Source organism: Trichosurus vulpecula, chromosome 1 (assembly GCF_011100635.1).
Source record: "Trichosurus vulpecula isolate mTriVul1 chromosome 1, mTriVul1.pri, whole genome shotgun sequence".
Classification (NCBI taxonomy): domain Eukaryota; kingdom Metazoa; phylum Chordata; class Mammalia; order Diprotodontia; family Phalangeridae; genus Trichosurus; species Trichosurus vulpecula.
The window spans coordinates 442,194,936-442,209,229 of NC_050573.1; the positions used below are offsets into that span (position 1 = coordinate 442,194,936).

General features: G+C 41.1%; 1 protein-coding gene across 1 annotated transcript in view; it reads left to right on the forward strand.

Moving 5' to 3' along the window:
- Positions 1-521: 521 nt before the first annotated feature.
- Positions 522-14,294, forward strand: part of GCNT4 (glucosaminyl (N-acetyl) transferase 4) — a 42,543-nt gene continuing 28,770 nt past the window's right edge. The window contains exon 1 of the mRNA XM_036769079.1: positions 522-660. The gene's annotated coding sequence lies outside the window, so the exon portion shown is untranslated. The remainder of the gene's footprint in view (positions 661-14,294) is intronic.

Consider the following 14,294-nt stretch of genomic DNA (forward strand, 5'->3'; position numbering starts at 1 on the left):
GGCTGGGAGTTTGAAGGGTAGTTTGGTCCTTCCCTAAGGTCTCTTTGATAAGGAAAAAAACAAAAAACAAAAAAAAACAAAACTCTTCCTATCGACCCTAAAGGTCAATGGGAGAAAAACAGAGCCGAGGTGTGTAACAAAGAATGAGGAGAGGTCGGGGGAAGGGAGTTAATAGCAGCAAAAAGATGCTTTTTGAAACTTTCTCCTAAAGTGAAAATGGAGAAGGTGGTGCAGTCCGGCTCAGGTGAGAGTGAATGGGTGGGTGGTGAACTTAGAATCCAGGGCCAGGGCGCAGGGTCTAGTTCGGAGTTGGGGACGGGGCGGCGTGTCTTGCTATTAGGGTGCCCCCATTAGTGCACCCTGGCAGAGTCAGAGGCCGGGAGAAGGCGAAGAGGAGGAGGAGACGCCAGCGCCCCTCCTTTTTCCGACACGTCATGGGGTCCGCTGAGCTCCCCCGCCGCCTCCCGCCCACCCCAGGCGGAGACACCGAAGCAGCTCCCTCGCAGTCCGCACAGAGGACGGAGGGAGGGCGGGAGAGAGCCGGCGCAGCGGCGGCCGCTGTCGCAGCGGAGAAGCCTGCCCGAGAAGCGGAGCCCCGCCTGCCGCCTAGCTCTGCAGCCTCAGGGACCCCGGGGCTCGGGGTTGCCACTGCCTCCTTTCGTAAGTCATCTTGTGGGGGTGGCGCTGGAGTGGGCGCGAGGGGAGGGAGGAACGCACGCTCCCTTTCCCTCTCCCTTCTTCTGGGGTCGCAAGGGCCAGGAGTAGGAGGATCCCTCTTTCCCGCAGCCAGGAGGTCAACTCCGAGGGCGAGCGGAGGTCCGAGGGCGGGAGCGGGGAGGGAGCCCCAGCTGACCGGGGGATTGAAGAAAAGCCCCCAGTCCGCCTTTCAGGGTCTAGCCCTCAAGTCTGGCTTTTGGCGCCGCAGAAAACTTTGGTGCGGCGCGCTGCCCTACGCTGCCTTACTCTGTCCTTCCCTCCCCTGGCCAGCTCTGCTCTGCCCTCACCTGAGGACTCCGCGTGGACCAAGTCCCCGGGCCCTGCACTGCCGACCGGCAGGCGCGGTGGGAAGTGGTACCGCGGAGAGCGCAGGCTGGTGGGGCAGGAAGCTGGCCCAGGTGAGTGTCCTTAACCCCCAGCGCCTGCTGCGCTAGCTCCGGCCCGCGGCTGTGGCCGGGGTTTAGGGGGCTGCCTGCCAGTGGAGAACGAGAGACGCTTCCAAGTGGAGCAACTTCTCTGCCTGGTGCAGCCGCCAGCCACCCCCGGACTGCACAAAGCTCCCCGCAGTAGGGAGAGAGGAAAAATGGGAGAAGGGAAACGAAAGGAAGGACGGGCTAGCTAGCGGAGTCCGGGGGACAGCGGAGGGCCCACGTGTGCGTTTGCTGAGCCCCAGGGGCTGCAGGAGCGCACAGCCCCGCTCTTCTCCGCCCTGAGATTTTCGAGAGCACCTTGCGGGGAGGTGGGAGTAGAGGGTATAGGCGAGCGATTAACAAAAGGGCTTTCCTTGGACGCCAATTAACTGGTTAACTTGCTGTCCAGAAAAAAAAAAATGTTTTTGGCAGCCGCATTTCCCACCTGAGGCTCCTGAAACCCGCCACTCACTGGAGCATGAATGACCACTTTTCTCTACTTGCTTTTCCCTCGCGGTCTGAACACGTGCATTTGCTTTTCACGGTTCTAAAACTTGCCCCCTGATTCACCCGCCGAGGCTGGGGCCCGGGAGAAGGGGGAGTGAAGGTGCAGCTACGTTCTTTATATACTCATCTTCAGATCCCGGAGAACACCTGATGAATGCCCCTTTACTGAATCAGTTCTTTCCAAGAAACGCACCCCTGCGGGAACCTCATCCTTTCTTCCTAGAAAGGACTGTAAACCCACTGAGGTTGGGGTGGGGTGGAAGATTTCGGGACCTCTATCATTTCTCAGATATGAAGCCTGAATTGCTGGTGAATTATAAACTAAGGGTTTCCTTTGTTTGTTGTCTTTGAGAGAGGAGGAGGGTCAGGGATTAGGAAATGGTTCTTTAAAAGTATTCACCGCTTCTCCCAGACCGTTGTAAAGTAGTTAATTCTTTTGAGATAGATAATTCAGTAATCAGAAACTGGAGGGAGGAAGTAGTTCCCCTGGCTGCGAGTGGCTACCCCGCTGGGTGGCTTTTTCTCTTTAATTTCATTGCAGTGTAGCCTTGCGTTCCTGTCTCTCACTTGCCTGGACACCTGAAACCTTGGGGTGAGGTCGGAGGAGAGAAAGGAGAAAGGGAACCTCGAGAAGAAGGATGGGCTTGAAGGCACAGCATAGTGTAGTGATTGAAGTTCCGGACTTAAGGAACACCTGGGTTCAAATTCTGCCTCTGACAATAGCTGTGTGACCGTGAGCTAGTTCCTCGACCTTTCTCCAAGTTTCTGTTTCCTCATCACTGGGTGGCCTCCATCTTCAAATCTGTGATCCTCTGAGTTGGCTATAGGATTCCTCACCAAATATGCATTCAGTGACAGGACCTGAGTCATAGATTCTGTAGCTGAAATATGAGTTCATTAATTCACAGCCTTCCTCTTGCAATTGTAACCTTCAGCAATCGAGAGAGTTGGGTGAGGCAAAGTTGTGGTTTCAATTTTCATCTTAAGTGTTTCATGAATGAGAATTGTTTATTTTCCTCACAGCTTCGGCCTAATAAGGAAAACTTTTTGTCAAAACTGTGAGAACAGAGAAGCAGTGTTTCCCTCCCCATCTTCATTTTAGTGATTAAAGATTAACAACCCTAGTATTTGAAGAGAAAGAGAATTTGTTCAAATGTTATACATGATTTAGCAGGCTTTCATCACCTTTTAAAAAATCATACATGTGTAATACTCTTATTAGAAAGAACATCTGTGACTCTAAAGTCATACATTAGAATTAGGCAGCCTTTTAAAAATCCTTTGTTAATAACTTCTCAAGAAAGTAAAATCTTTTAAAATAAGTGGATTCTTCCAGAGAGCCATTTCTTTTGCTTACCATGTCTATAACTCCTTTTGTTTGTGTGAAATTACTAGGGAAGGTAGTAGGGTTGAATTGCCAGTGTTTTATTGTGTGGTTACTGTAATTAGCACATAGAAATGAGCCCAGGAGGGGAAAAGTGATATTGTATTGAATATCATATGAAAAGTTGAAGCAGGAAACATTGATTTTTGTTGGGAACGGGAAAGATTTCTTCAATTATTACTTGGGGGGGTGATTCACAGGAGGTGGTAAATACTTAGGTCTTAGTGGATATTTAAGCAGATTTAATTACGTAGTTTCAAAAGCTCAACAGAAAGGGGTACAGGATGATGGCATAACTGAATATTATGTTATAATGTTTTATATCAAAATGGCAGAATAAAGGTATGTCATTAAGATTTGCTCTTGTTCATGTTTAATTCATTGTTCCTGATTTCTGTGGTAGCCATCTTTGTAGAGTTAGATCACTTCTAACATATACACTTAGTAGGAAGAAGTTGGGGGAAATTTGGATTTTTTTAAAACAAAGAACAATATTCTTTGAACCAGAACTTAACTCTTTACTGAAATGGATCTCATCTATTTGGGAGTTCCCTCCAACAAAGCAGATAGCAACCTATCCATACCTGCCCCATCCTATACTAATTTTGTCTGTGTCCTCCCCAAAGTTTGCTACAGAGGGTCCACCCAATGTTCTGGGAGCCTTCCTTGTTTTCTCTGGGTAACTGAAAGGTGCCAGTAGAGAACTCTGGTAACCCACCGATCTATCATGCCTTGCTCTTAAGCCAATCTATCTGCCCTTTCTGTCATATAATTCTTTGATGATAATCCTTTCCACCTGTTCTTCAGAATTCTTCATTGGTTATAAGTGACAGCCTGCTCACACCTGCTATGCACCTTTCTATTGACTTCTATGTGATATTCATCTTTAGTTTCTTCAGAAGACATGGTGTGACAGATTTCGATGGCATGACAACACCAGAGAGATATTAGTATTGAAAAGTTGAGCCTTTGCTGTTCTGAAAAGCTCATGGTCAATCTAAGTGCTTTGCACTCTCCTGAAAGTTCTCCTTTTCAGCTCTGGGCCCACCTCATTGGCCATCTGTATTGGCTGCCCCAGATACACATGCCATTAGACAAGCTCTATGGGATGTCCATTCAGATGCATGGCAATCCATTTGGTCTTTCCCATGGGAATGGAGAAACCAAACTCTTTTGAGTGATTGCAGATTTCTTCTGTGAGACTCTGGTGTGTTATAAGCTTGGTGGAGTTAACACAATATAATTTTTTTTTAAAAAAGGAGCACCTGAAGGTCTCACTGAGGAGTAATCTATCTTCCACCTGCATTCAGTGCTGGATCATCTCCGTCACAGTGGTAAATGCTGTTCATTGAGCATATATCTCTGTGTTTAATGCCTCACCTGATGTTTACTATCACAGGGTCCTTAAACAGGGTTATTTCTGTTTTTAAATCTTCAAAAGAATATTAAATGATCTCCATATGTGAATGGGAAAGGCCATGTTGTAAAAGAGCTAGTCAAGTGGCTTCTGTTCTACTGAGTTGAATTGTTTTCATAATCAGCAAACAATAAGCACAATGGTATCTTATTCTATTCATCTTTGATTCAATTGTGATCCAGTGTTGAATAGCGTTTGTGCAAACCTTGCTTGTCCCCTACAAACATCCTCATTGAGGATGTATAGATGACTCAGATAGATTGTACAGATAGGACAATTGGTGTGTAAGTTTGTTTGCTGTTGATCAGTCGTGTCTAACTCATTGTACCCTCATTTGGGGTTTTCTTGGCAGAGATACTGGAGTAGTTTGCTAGTTCCTTCTCTAATATAAGTTAGTAGTTGCTGATGTTCTCTCTCACTTTTTTTCTTTTCTTTTTTACAATCAGCAGGCTCCAAAATTTTCTGCATATTTTTGTTATATTTTGTAAATCAGTCCCTCAGTGCCCTCACAATCATATTGCGAACAGCACAGATCAAGTATATATATACTTGATCCACTCCAGCTGCTTTTCCTGTCTGTTTTCTCCTTAGTCCCATTTGTACTTCCTCTGTGAGTCCCTCAGGGACTGTGATGTCAGGGTCCCAGTGTGGTGGTTCCACTATCCTTGTTGGAGAAAACAATCTTTTCCATTTTCCTTCTGTTTGTAGTCTGCTTTCCGTTTTCACCCTAGATAGATAGATAGATGATAGATCAGTCCTCACTATGTACCAGGAGCTGTGCTAAGTGCTGGAAATCCAAATACAAGCAATAAGAAAGACCCTGCTGTTGTCAAAAAGCTTACATTCTAATGAGGGAGATGATACATCAAAGAGAGATGGAAAGATGGGGGGAGGAGAAAGAGTGAGAAGGTACCCAAAGGTGGTTTGGAGAGACATTGACCATTCCCAATTTGAAGGGAGTATGATGGTTAGTGTAGATGCTTCCTCAAATGGAAAATCATAACTCACCATTCAGAGGAAGATTCCATAAGAGTGAAATGACTTTGCATGGTTGGATATCTTGCAAAACTTTCTTTACATTGGTTTTGCCTCCCACTGCTTCTCTTTGTTGGATGAAATGATACCGCTCATAACCATCCATCATCCTTCTCTGTAAGATTTTAAAGGTATGTTTGCATTGTACCTTGGATTTATATTTACCAGACCTCTTTCTCTGCTTAGAGAGCAATTCAAATGTTTACTTACGTAGGTGGATTTTTTGTTTTGTTTTGTTTTTTGGTCTCTTTGTTATAGCAATTTTATACTGGTTTAACTTCTGGATGAACTTATTATAGCTAATGTCAATGCTTTTTCTATTTTTCTTTTCATGTTTTAAAATTTTTCAATAACTTGTTTAAATAATTCAAGGTTAAATCTTAATTGTATATCTTACCTCTCTTAAAATTTCTATTCCTCCTTTTTATTATAAATTCTGATCTGATAAGCTGATGTCCTGGCTGTGCACAGATAACTGCCTAAGGGATATATCCAATGTAGTATGTCTTTTCTGGTCTGTTAAAATATAGTCAATTTCATTCTGTGTGTTGTTGTTTGATGGTGACCATGTCTAGCACTCTAAGCCAATATTTCATTTTAATAAAAAAAATTGAAACATAGTTTAGTGCTGTTCCCGAGGGTCTTTCCAAAGTAAGAAAGTAATTAAGGTTTTGTAATAAAGCTTAGTAGTGACCCTTAACATTAGTACTAAAGAAAAACTCTGCTATGTTATATTGGAACATCAAATGTTTCTACCTCCCATAGACAAGGATTATACTATGCTGACTTCAAAGAAAATTCCCACTCTGTTCCATTCAAATAGGAGTAAAAAGAGTGCTGGGTTTGGCATCCGGGTGCCTGGGTCTAAATACTAGGTCTGCCACTTGTTGCCTGTGAGACCTTGGGCAAGTCACTTATGTCTCTGGACCTCAGTTTCCTTTCCTGGAGGATTTGAGTTTTCCACTAAAGCCCCTTCCAGCTCTTCCTATGACCCCCTGAGTATTTACTGTTCTCCATCTCAACTTCTGTTACACTTTGTATTTGCACACACAGTTCCCCATTCTTAGAAGAGATTTCTTCATCTGTCTCTGCCTGGCAAAATCCTTTTCTTCCTTCAAAGGCTAACTCAGATGCTCCCTTTTCCATGAAGACTCCTTTGACTTCCTCCTTTCTATTCTAATCTAGTGTCACTCTCTTTAATCTTTCCTATGCACTTAATCAGTTTATAGATATTCTGGCATATAATTGAGTGTATTTTTTTAAATGAGTGTTGTTGTTCAGTCGTGCCTGACTATATTTTGTGACTATATTTGGGGTTTTCTTGGCAAAGATACTGGAATGGCTTGCCATTTCTTTCTCCATCACATTTCACAGATGAAGAAACTGAGGCAAACAGGGTTAAATGATTTGCCCAGGATCACCCAGATAGGGAGTATCTGAGGCTGGATTTGAACTCAGGAAAATGAGTCCTCTTGACTCCAGACCCAGCACTATATTTACTGTGCCACCTAGCTATCCCCTCCCCCAAAATGCTCTCTGATGATCACAATTGTTAGAGCTGAAAGGGACCTTAGAGATTGTTTAGTCTAACCTCCTTATTTTACAGATGAAGACACTGATATCAGGGACCTTAAGCGACTTGTCCTTAATTACTCTTCTTTCAGTATCAGCTTGTAGGCAGGAGCTTGCAGATAGCAAGCACTTAATAAATATCTGTATGATCGAACTGAACTCCATAATTTGTCTATTGGGTTCTGAAGACTTTAAAAAATATATAACATAAAATAAAACTGGTTAATGAAACTTAGCATAATAATCTTTAAGCCCCAAATTTGAGATTCCAGGAAGAAATATGGAAGGGGACTGGAGGATTATGTCTTTAGGAAATATGAAAAAATTACATGACACCTGGCAGAAACAAAAACAGGTAAATTTCGGCTGCACTTTCACCCAGGCATCTTAGAACTCCTCAGTCTGTCTTCAGCCTATCTTTCCAGACATATTTTACCTCACTCCCTTTCATGTACTTGGGGCAGCCAGGTGGCACAGTGGATAGAGTACCTGTTCTGGATTCAGGAAGACTCATCTTTCAGAGTTCAAATATGGCCTCAGACACTTCCTAGCTGTGTGACCCTGAGCAAGTCACTTGACCCTGTTGCCTCAGTTCCTCACCCATAAAACGGGCTGGAGATGGAATGGCAAACCACTCCAGTATCTTTGCCAAGGAAACCCCAAATGGGGTCACAAAGAGTCAGATGCTACTGAAACAAATGAACACAACAGCAACAACTTTCATGTACTCTTCCTTTGTAGACAAACTGGCCTACTTCCTGATCCCTAACTCCATCCCTTTGCCTGGTGCCTGGAATGCACTCAGTCTTTTTTCCACCTCCAAGAATCTTCCAGCTTCCTTCAAGGCTCAGTTTACTTATCTGTATACTGGTCGTAATCTCCAGGAGAATGTAAACTCCTTGAGGGCCCTGGTGATTTGGGATTTTATCTTTCTATCTGCCTAACAAAGTGCCTTACAAAGAGCAGGTGCTTGATAAATGGCTGTTGGATTTTATTAAATTATCAGTTAAACACTGTAGAAATTAAAATTGAAAAAAAATCAAAGATCAGGTCTGCTTTAAGAATAGATAACACTGTGAAATTTTTTTAAAAAAAATTATTCATTTTAAACTGAAATTCAAAAGGAAAAAGAAAAAAAATTCCATGTACATTGCAGAACATGACGAGATTCAATATAAAACAATAAATTTCCACTTCACGAAAACTCATGTAATAAATCCTACAAGTTGTTTTCAAAGCAACCCAGTTTTTCTGTGCTTTCTTCTAGGTTATCTTTTGTTCTCTGCTGTGTGCATAATTGTTACTGTAATTATGTATAAATGGATAGTGTAAAAGTAAAAGCTTATCCTTTCAGGGACTATTTCTTATGCCTCTTTTTACCGCCCTTAGTACTCAGCATCATTCTATACAGTGAACTCCTTTGTAAAACAAAAAGATGAGATCAGATGATTTCTAAGGTTCCTTTTAGTGCTGGGTCCTTTGGTAAGATGTGTGATGAATTAGTTATCAAAAAGTATTCCCTGGTGACCATTTATTGTTAGACCTGGAAGAGATCCTGGAAGTTTTTAGTCTTAAGTCCATTATTTTGCAGATAAAGAAACTTGAGTCATGGAAGGTAATTACTTGACTTGCCCAAGACCACCTAGCTCATATGTGGGAGAGCCACACCTAGATCCTTGCCCTTCAAGCTCCTAGGCCTTTTATCTTTTCACTGTGCCATGCTGTTAATGCTAAAAAACATAACATCCTCCTTCAATCTTATTTTCACTGATAATTTGCTTAATATACCCTGCTTTTTTTCCTAAAGTTAGCGAAAGATTAGGTTCAGCTTCCCCATAGTCAAATGATGACAATTTCAGGAATTCTAAATTGGTGGGGTTACTTTACAGAAATAAAGACAGAACACCATGATATGAGAAATAGCAATTGTTCGTGGGTAGGCTGTAGCAGTATGACAAAATGACAATACTACCTAATTTACTTATTCGGTGCCGTAACATTGAAATACAAAAGGATTACTTTATAGAACCAGAAGTTATAACAACAAAATCCATCTTGAAGAACAAAAGGTCAAAACCCTCAAGAGAAATTATTTTTAAAAGTAAGAAGGAAGGGGGCCAAGCAGTGACAGATCTGAAACTCTAATACAAAGCAGTAATTATCAAGGTCATTTGGTATTCATTAAAAAATAGAAAAATTGATCAGTGAAACAGAGTAGGTACACAACATGTAAAAGCAAAACAAAATAAAAAGACTAGTGAAGTATTCACAATGTATGCACCACAACCCTAACTGTTGGGGTAAGGACTCATTATTTAGCAAAAATGGGGGATAAAACTGGAAAGCCATCTGGCAGAAATTCAGTTTAGACTAATATCTCATATCATATGCCAAGATGGACTCCACATGAAAACAAGAGGTAAAGTGACATCATAAACAAATTAGAGGAACAAAGAAGGAAATACCTGGATAGGGGAGAGTTCGTCAGTAAACAAAGCCTAGAGAGGGTCCTAGAAGATAAAATGTATGATTTACGTTATATATATTGTTTCTCAGAAATTTGTCATAATAAAACCAATGCAGTTAAAATTAGAAGAAGAACAATTAACTGGCGAAAACTTTTGCAGCAAGTTTCAATGCTAAAGGTCTGATATCCAATATAGGTAAGGAACTAATTAAAATATATGAACAAGAGCCATTCCCAAAAGATAAATGGTCAAAGGATACGAAAGGTGGTTCTCCAAGGAAATCCAAGCTACCAACAAAAATATGAAAAACGCTCTAAATCACTAATAATTAGAGAAATGCAAATTAAAACAAATCTGAGATTCTACTTTACACCCATCAGATTGGCAAAGATGGCAAAAAAGGGAAAATAACAGTTGGTAGAGGAGTGATAGGAAACCAAACACAATGCTTTGTTGGTAGAGTTGTGAACTGATAGTCATCCTAGTAAGCAATATAAGACTAACTAAAAATTACTCAATTGTGCATACCCATCCAGAGCACTATTAGGCTTGTACCCCAAAGAGTTGAAAGAAAGAGGAAAAGGACTCATATATACAAAAACCATCATAGCAGCTCTTTTTGTTAGAGCAAAGAACTGGAAACCAGGGAAGGGGAGGAATGCCATCAGTGAGGGAATGGCTGAACAAATGATACCATATGAAAACAATGAAGTATTACTATGCCATAAGAAATGATGAAAGGAATGGTTGATGGAGGAGAAACCTGGGAAGACTTATATGAACTTATTTATAAACTATTAAAGAGAAAGCAGAACCTGGAGAACAATTTGTACCATAACAACATTATATCTATATGTTATTCCATCATTTTAGTTTTGTCTGACTCTTTGTGACCCGATTTGGGATTTTTTTGGCAAAGATATTGGAGTGTTTTGCCATCTCCTTCTCCAGCTCATTTTACAAATGAGGAAACTGAGGTAAACAGGGTTAAATGACTTGCCCAGGGTCACACAGCTAGGAAGTATCTGAGGCCAGATTTGAACTCAGGAAGATGAGTCTTCCTGACTCCAGGCTCAGCCCTCTATTCACCTTTGCCACTTAGCTGCCCCATGTAAATATATCTATATACTAGATAGATAGATACTTTACGTGTGTGTGTGTGTGTGTGTGTGTGTGTGTTTGATATAACAATATATAAAGATAATTTTGAAAGATACAATTCAAGGGAATCCATGATGAAGCATGTTGCTCACCTCCTAACAGAAAGGTGACAGTCTCAGTGTGCAGATGTCATACATGGACACAGTAGGAATTTTTTTTGTCTAATTATACATTTTTGTTATAAAAGTTTGCTTTTTTGTTTTTCGGTGGAAGAAGGTAGGGCTGATATTGATAGGCTTGTCGAAAGAAAAAGGAAAAGAAAGAAGAGGGTCACTGAAACATTTTAAAAAAATAATAGCTAGCATTTATATAGTAAGCACTAGGTTTACAAAGTGCTTTATGTACGTTGCTTCATTTGATCTTCACAACAACCCTGTGGAGTTATTATTATACTATTATTATCCTTATTTTACAGATGAGGAAACTGAGGCTGAAAAAGTTTAAATGACTAGCCCATAGTAGCTAAGTAAGTTTCTGCTGCTGGATTTGAACTCAGGTCTTCCTGATAAATAGAAGAGTACAGAAGGAAGGCCAGAAAGAAACACAGATTAGAAGGACAGCCTTGAAAGTTACATGTTTAAATTTTCATATAGTTAAAAGAGAAAGCTATACATAATCAAAACTTGTAATTTTGTGTACAATTCTTGTTTTCTGTCCTTTTTATATATGGAAATGCTCCACTTTGTTTGGTGTTTGTTAAGTTAAGAATTTTCAAATAAGTCAATTAGATGAAATGAGGTTTTATTGCAAGTCTCTAAGATCACAGATCCAGCAAAGTAATTTTTGCCCAAGACCCTATACTTTTGGTAATCCCAAACAAAAATTTTTTGAACACTATGAAGAACTCACATTTTTCTCTGATCTGTTAAATTACTATTATTTTTAATTTGGCTACCATTCTTACTGTTTTACTCTAGTTGTTCATGTACCAGAGACCTCATGGCTGTGTGTATTTAAAAATTATATAAATTATGAGCAAATATGAAATGGTACCCAAAGTGTGCTTTCTTACATTTTTTAAATGAATAATCAAACTTTTTATGAGAGAGAGAGAGAGAGAGAGAGAGAGAGAGAGAGAGAGAGAGAGAGAGAGAGAGAGACACTATGGCCAATCATTTGATCATAAAAATCTCCCTTCTTTTTGCTTCATCAACCTCAGCAACTCTACCAACTTCCAGGTCCCTTTCTCACACCCTAGTCTTGCTCCTCACACATGCACTTAGAGTCTAACACTCCCCAACACACTCAAATGGCCCAAACCAGACTCCATAGTCCCATGTTACTCTCTTGTTGCCCAATTTTTACTTCTTTACCCATAAGCTTCTTAGGACAGTTTCAACATTGTGTGTGGTTGTGTGCATATTCATATATGTGCTATGCAAGTACATTTGTGTTCGGAGAGTTATACTTCTAAAACCTGGAATTAGAGCATGTTAGAAATGAAAGAGATATTAGAAATCCTCTATTCTATCATAATCTCTCCAATACTCTTCCAAGACACATCCCAAGGGTCAAAAAATTGAAAATTTGCCCAATGTCACATAGCAAAATTGTTGGCAGACAGAACAAGGATGTGAATCCAGTCATCCTGGTTTCTAATTCACTGAATGAATATCTTTCCACAATGTCACGCAAAACTCTGGCATTATCTAGCAGTTCAGTGGTGCAGTTAAATAGAGTGCCAAGCCTGGAGTCAGGAGGACTGGCGTTCAAATCTGGCCTCACATACTGACTAGATGTATGACTGTGGGCAACTCACTCACCCTCGTTTGCCTCAGTTTCCTCATCTGTAAAATGAGCTGGAGAAGGAAATGGCAAACTACTCCTGGATCTTTGCCAAGAAAACCCCAAATGGGATCAAGAACAGACAGACATGACTGAAAAATAACTGTACAACAATGATATCCATAGAACTCAGATAAATATAAGGTAGCTTGTCAGAATGGGTCAGTAAATTTCAACATGCTATGGATGGATCATCACAGTGAAGCAAACCATACCAGTTGTGAAGCCCATCAATAAAGCATCCAGGCATGCTTCTTTGAAGTGGAAAAGCCAGACTGATCCCCAGATTCTGATTTACATTCATTTCTAGTCCTGGTCAAGCCTGAAGTCATTTCTGGAGCATCCCCCTGATGAAAAGCAGTGTAGCCTAGCAGCTAAGAGGCTGGTTTTGTAGAGAAACACCGAAAAACTTACATGAACTAATGAAAAGTGATGTTGGGAGAGCCAGAGAAACAACATACACAACCACTACCACAATGTAAATGGAAATAACCACAGAACAATAAAAATTAATATTTTGAAAGTATAAAGATTAAGCTTGGCCCCAAAGAGCTATGGAACATTGCCTCTCTCCCTTCTCCATTGCAGAGATAGCAGGTCCACAGGTGGGGAACACTGTATTTCATTCAGATTTTTTTTTTGATATATCGATCAGCTTTGCTGAAAATTTTTCCCCTTTGCTTTTTCTTTAAAAAAAAAATTCTTTGCAATATAGAATGGCTCTCTGGGAGGGGTTAAGGGAAGGGATAGTGGGGAAATCTAAGTGATGAAAAAACAAAATCTATCATAAAAATCTTTTTTTTAACAAGTAGCCTCGGAGCCAAGAAGACAAGAGTTCAGGTCCTGCCTCTGACATAGATTATCTGCATGACCCTGGACAAGCCACATAAAGTCAAGGTAGCTCCCCAAGACTCTTAAGTTGCAAAGAAGGTATTGACTTGAATGGTAGGAAGAAAGGAAGGAAACAAGCATTTATTAAGCACCTACAGTGTGCCAGATGTCTCATTTGATCTTCCCAACAACCCTGGGAGGGAGGTACTAGTATTAGTCCTATTTTACAGTCGAGGAAACTGAAGTAAAAAGAGGTTAAATGACTTGCCCAGGGTCACACAGCTAATACGCATCTGAGATTGCATTCAAACTCAGGTCTTCCTGATGCTGGCTCCAGCACTCTATCCTCACTGCCTCTAGAGAGAATTTCCCCATCAGAGAGTCTCTGGTATCAGGGAAATCACAAGTTTAGTTACTGTCCCTTGATGTTCAGTTTCATCCTAGGAAAAGAAGTCTGAAGGGCTCTGGTCAAACTAAGCTGCTCTGATCTCCTGGAAAAAAAGATCAGTGAGAAGTAGATTTCACTTATGGGAGTTGTGAGGTCTCTCATGCTTCTGGTCCTCTGGGCCAGAGGGTCTTCTGTCCTTCTGGTCTGAGGTGTCTCAAATGGGGAGAGCAGAGACTGCAAAAGCAAGAGGTTTTTGTGTGCCGGGACAGTTCCCCACTGCTGTTCTTCCTGATTCTTCCTGGGAGAGTATGCCCAAATGACATTGATTAGCTGTTTGAGTCACTAGAAGCTCCTTGAGGGCAGGAATGCTTCATTTTTGCAATTATCTCCTCAGCACAGTTCCTGGCTCATGGAATAAAAGCTTGTTAATTTATTGATCGGCTGATAAGGAAAATCTTCCTCTTCCCAAATTCACCTCCCCCTGCAACATACATCCTATTCTTGTAGGGTGAAAGAATTAGAGCTGGAAGGAACATTAAAAAGTCATGGAGTCCAACTCCTAAGGCTCAGAGAAGTTAGGTGACTTGTGTAGTGTCACACAGCTAGCAATAATAATAAC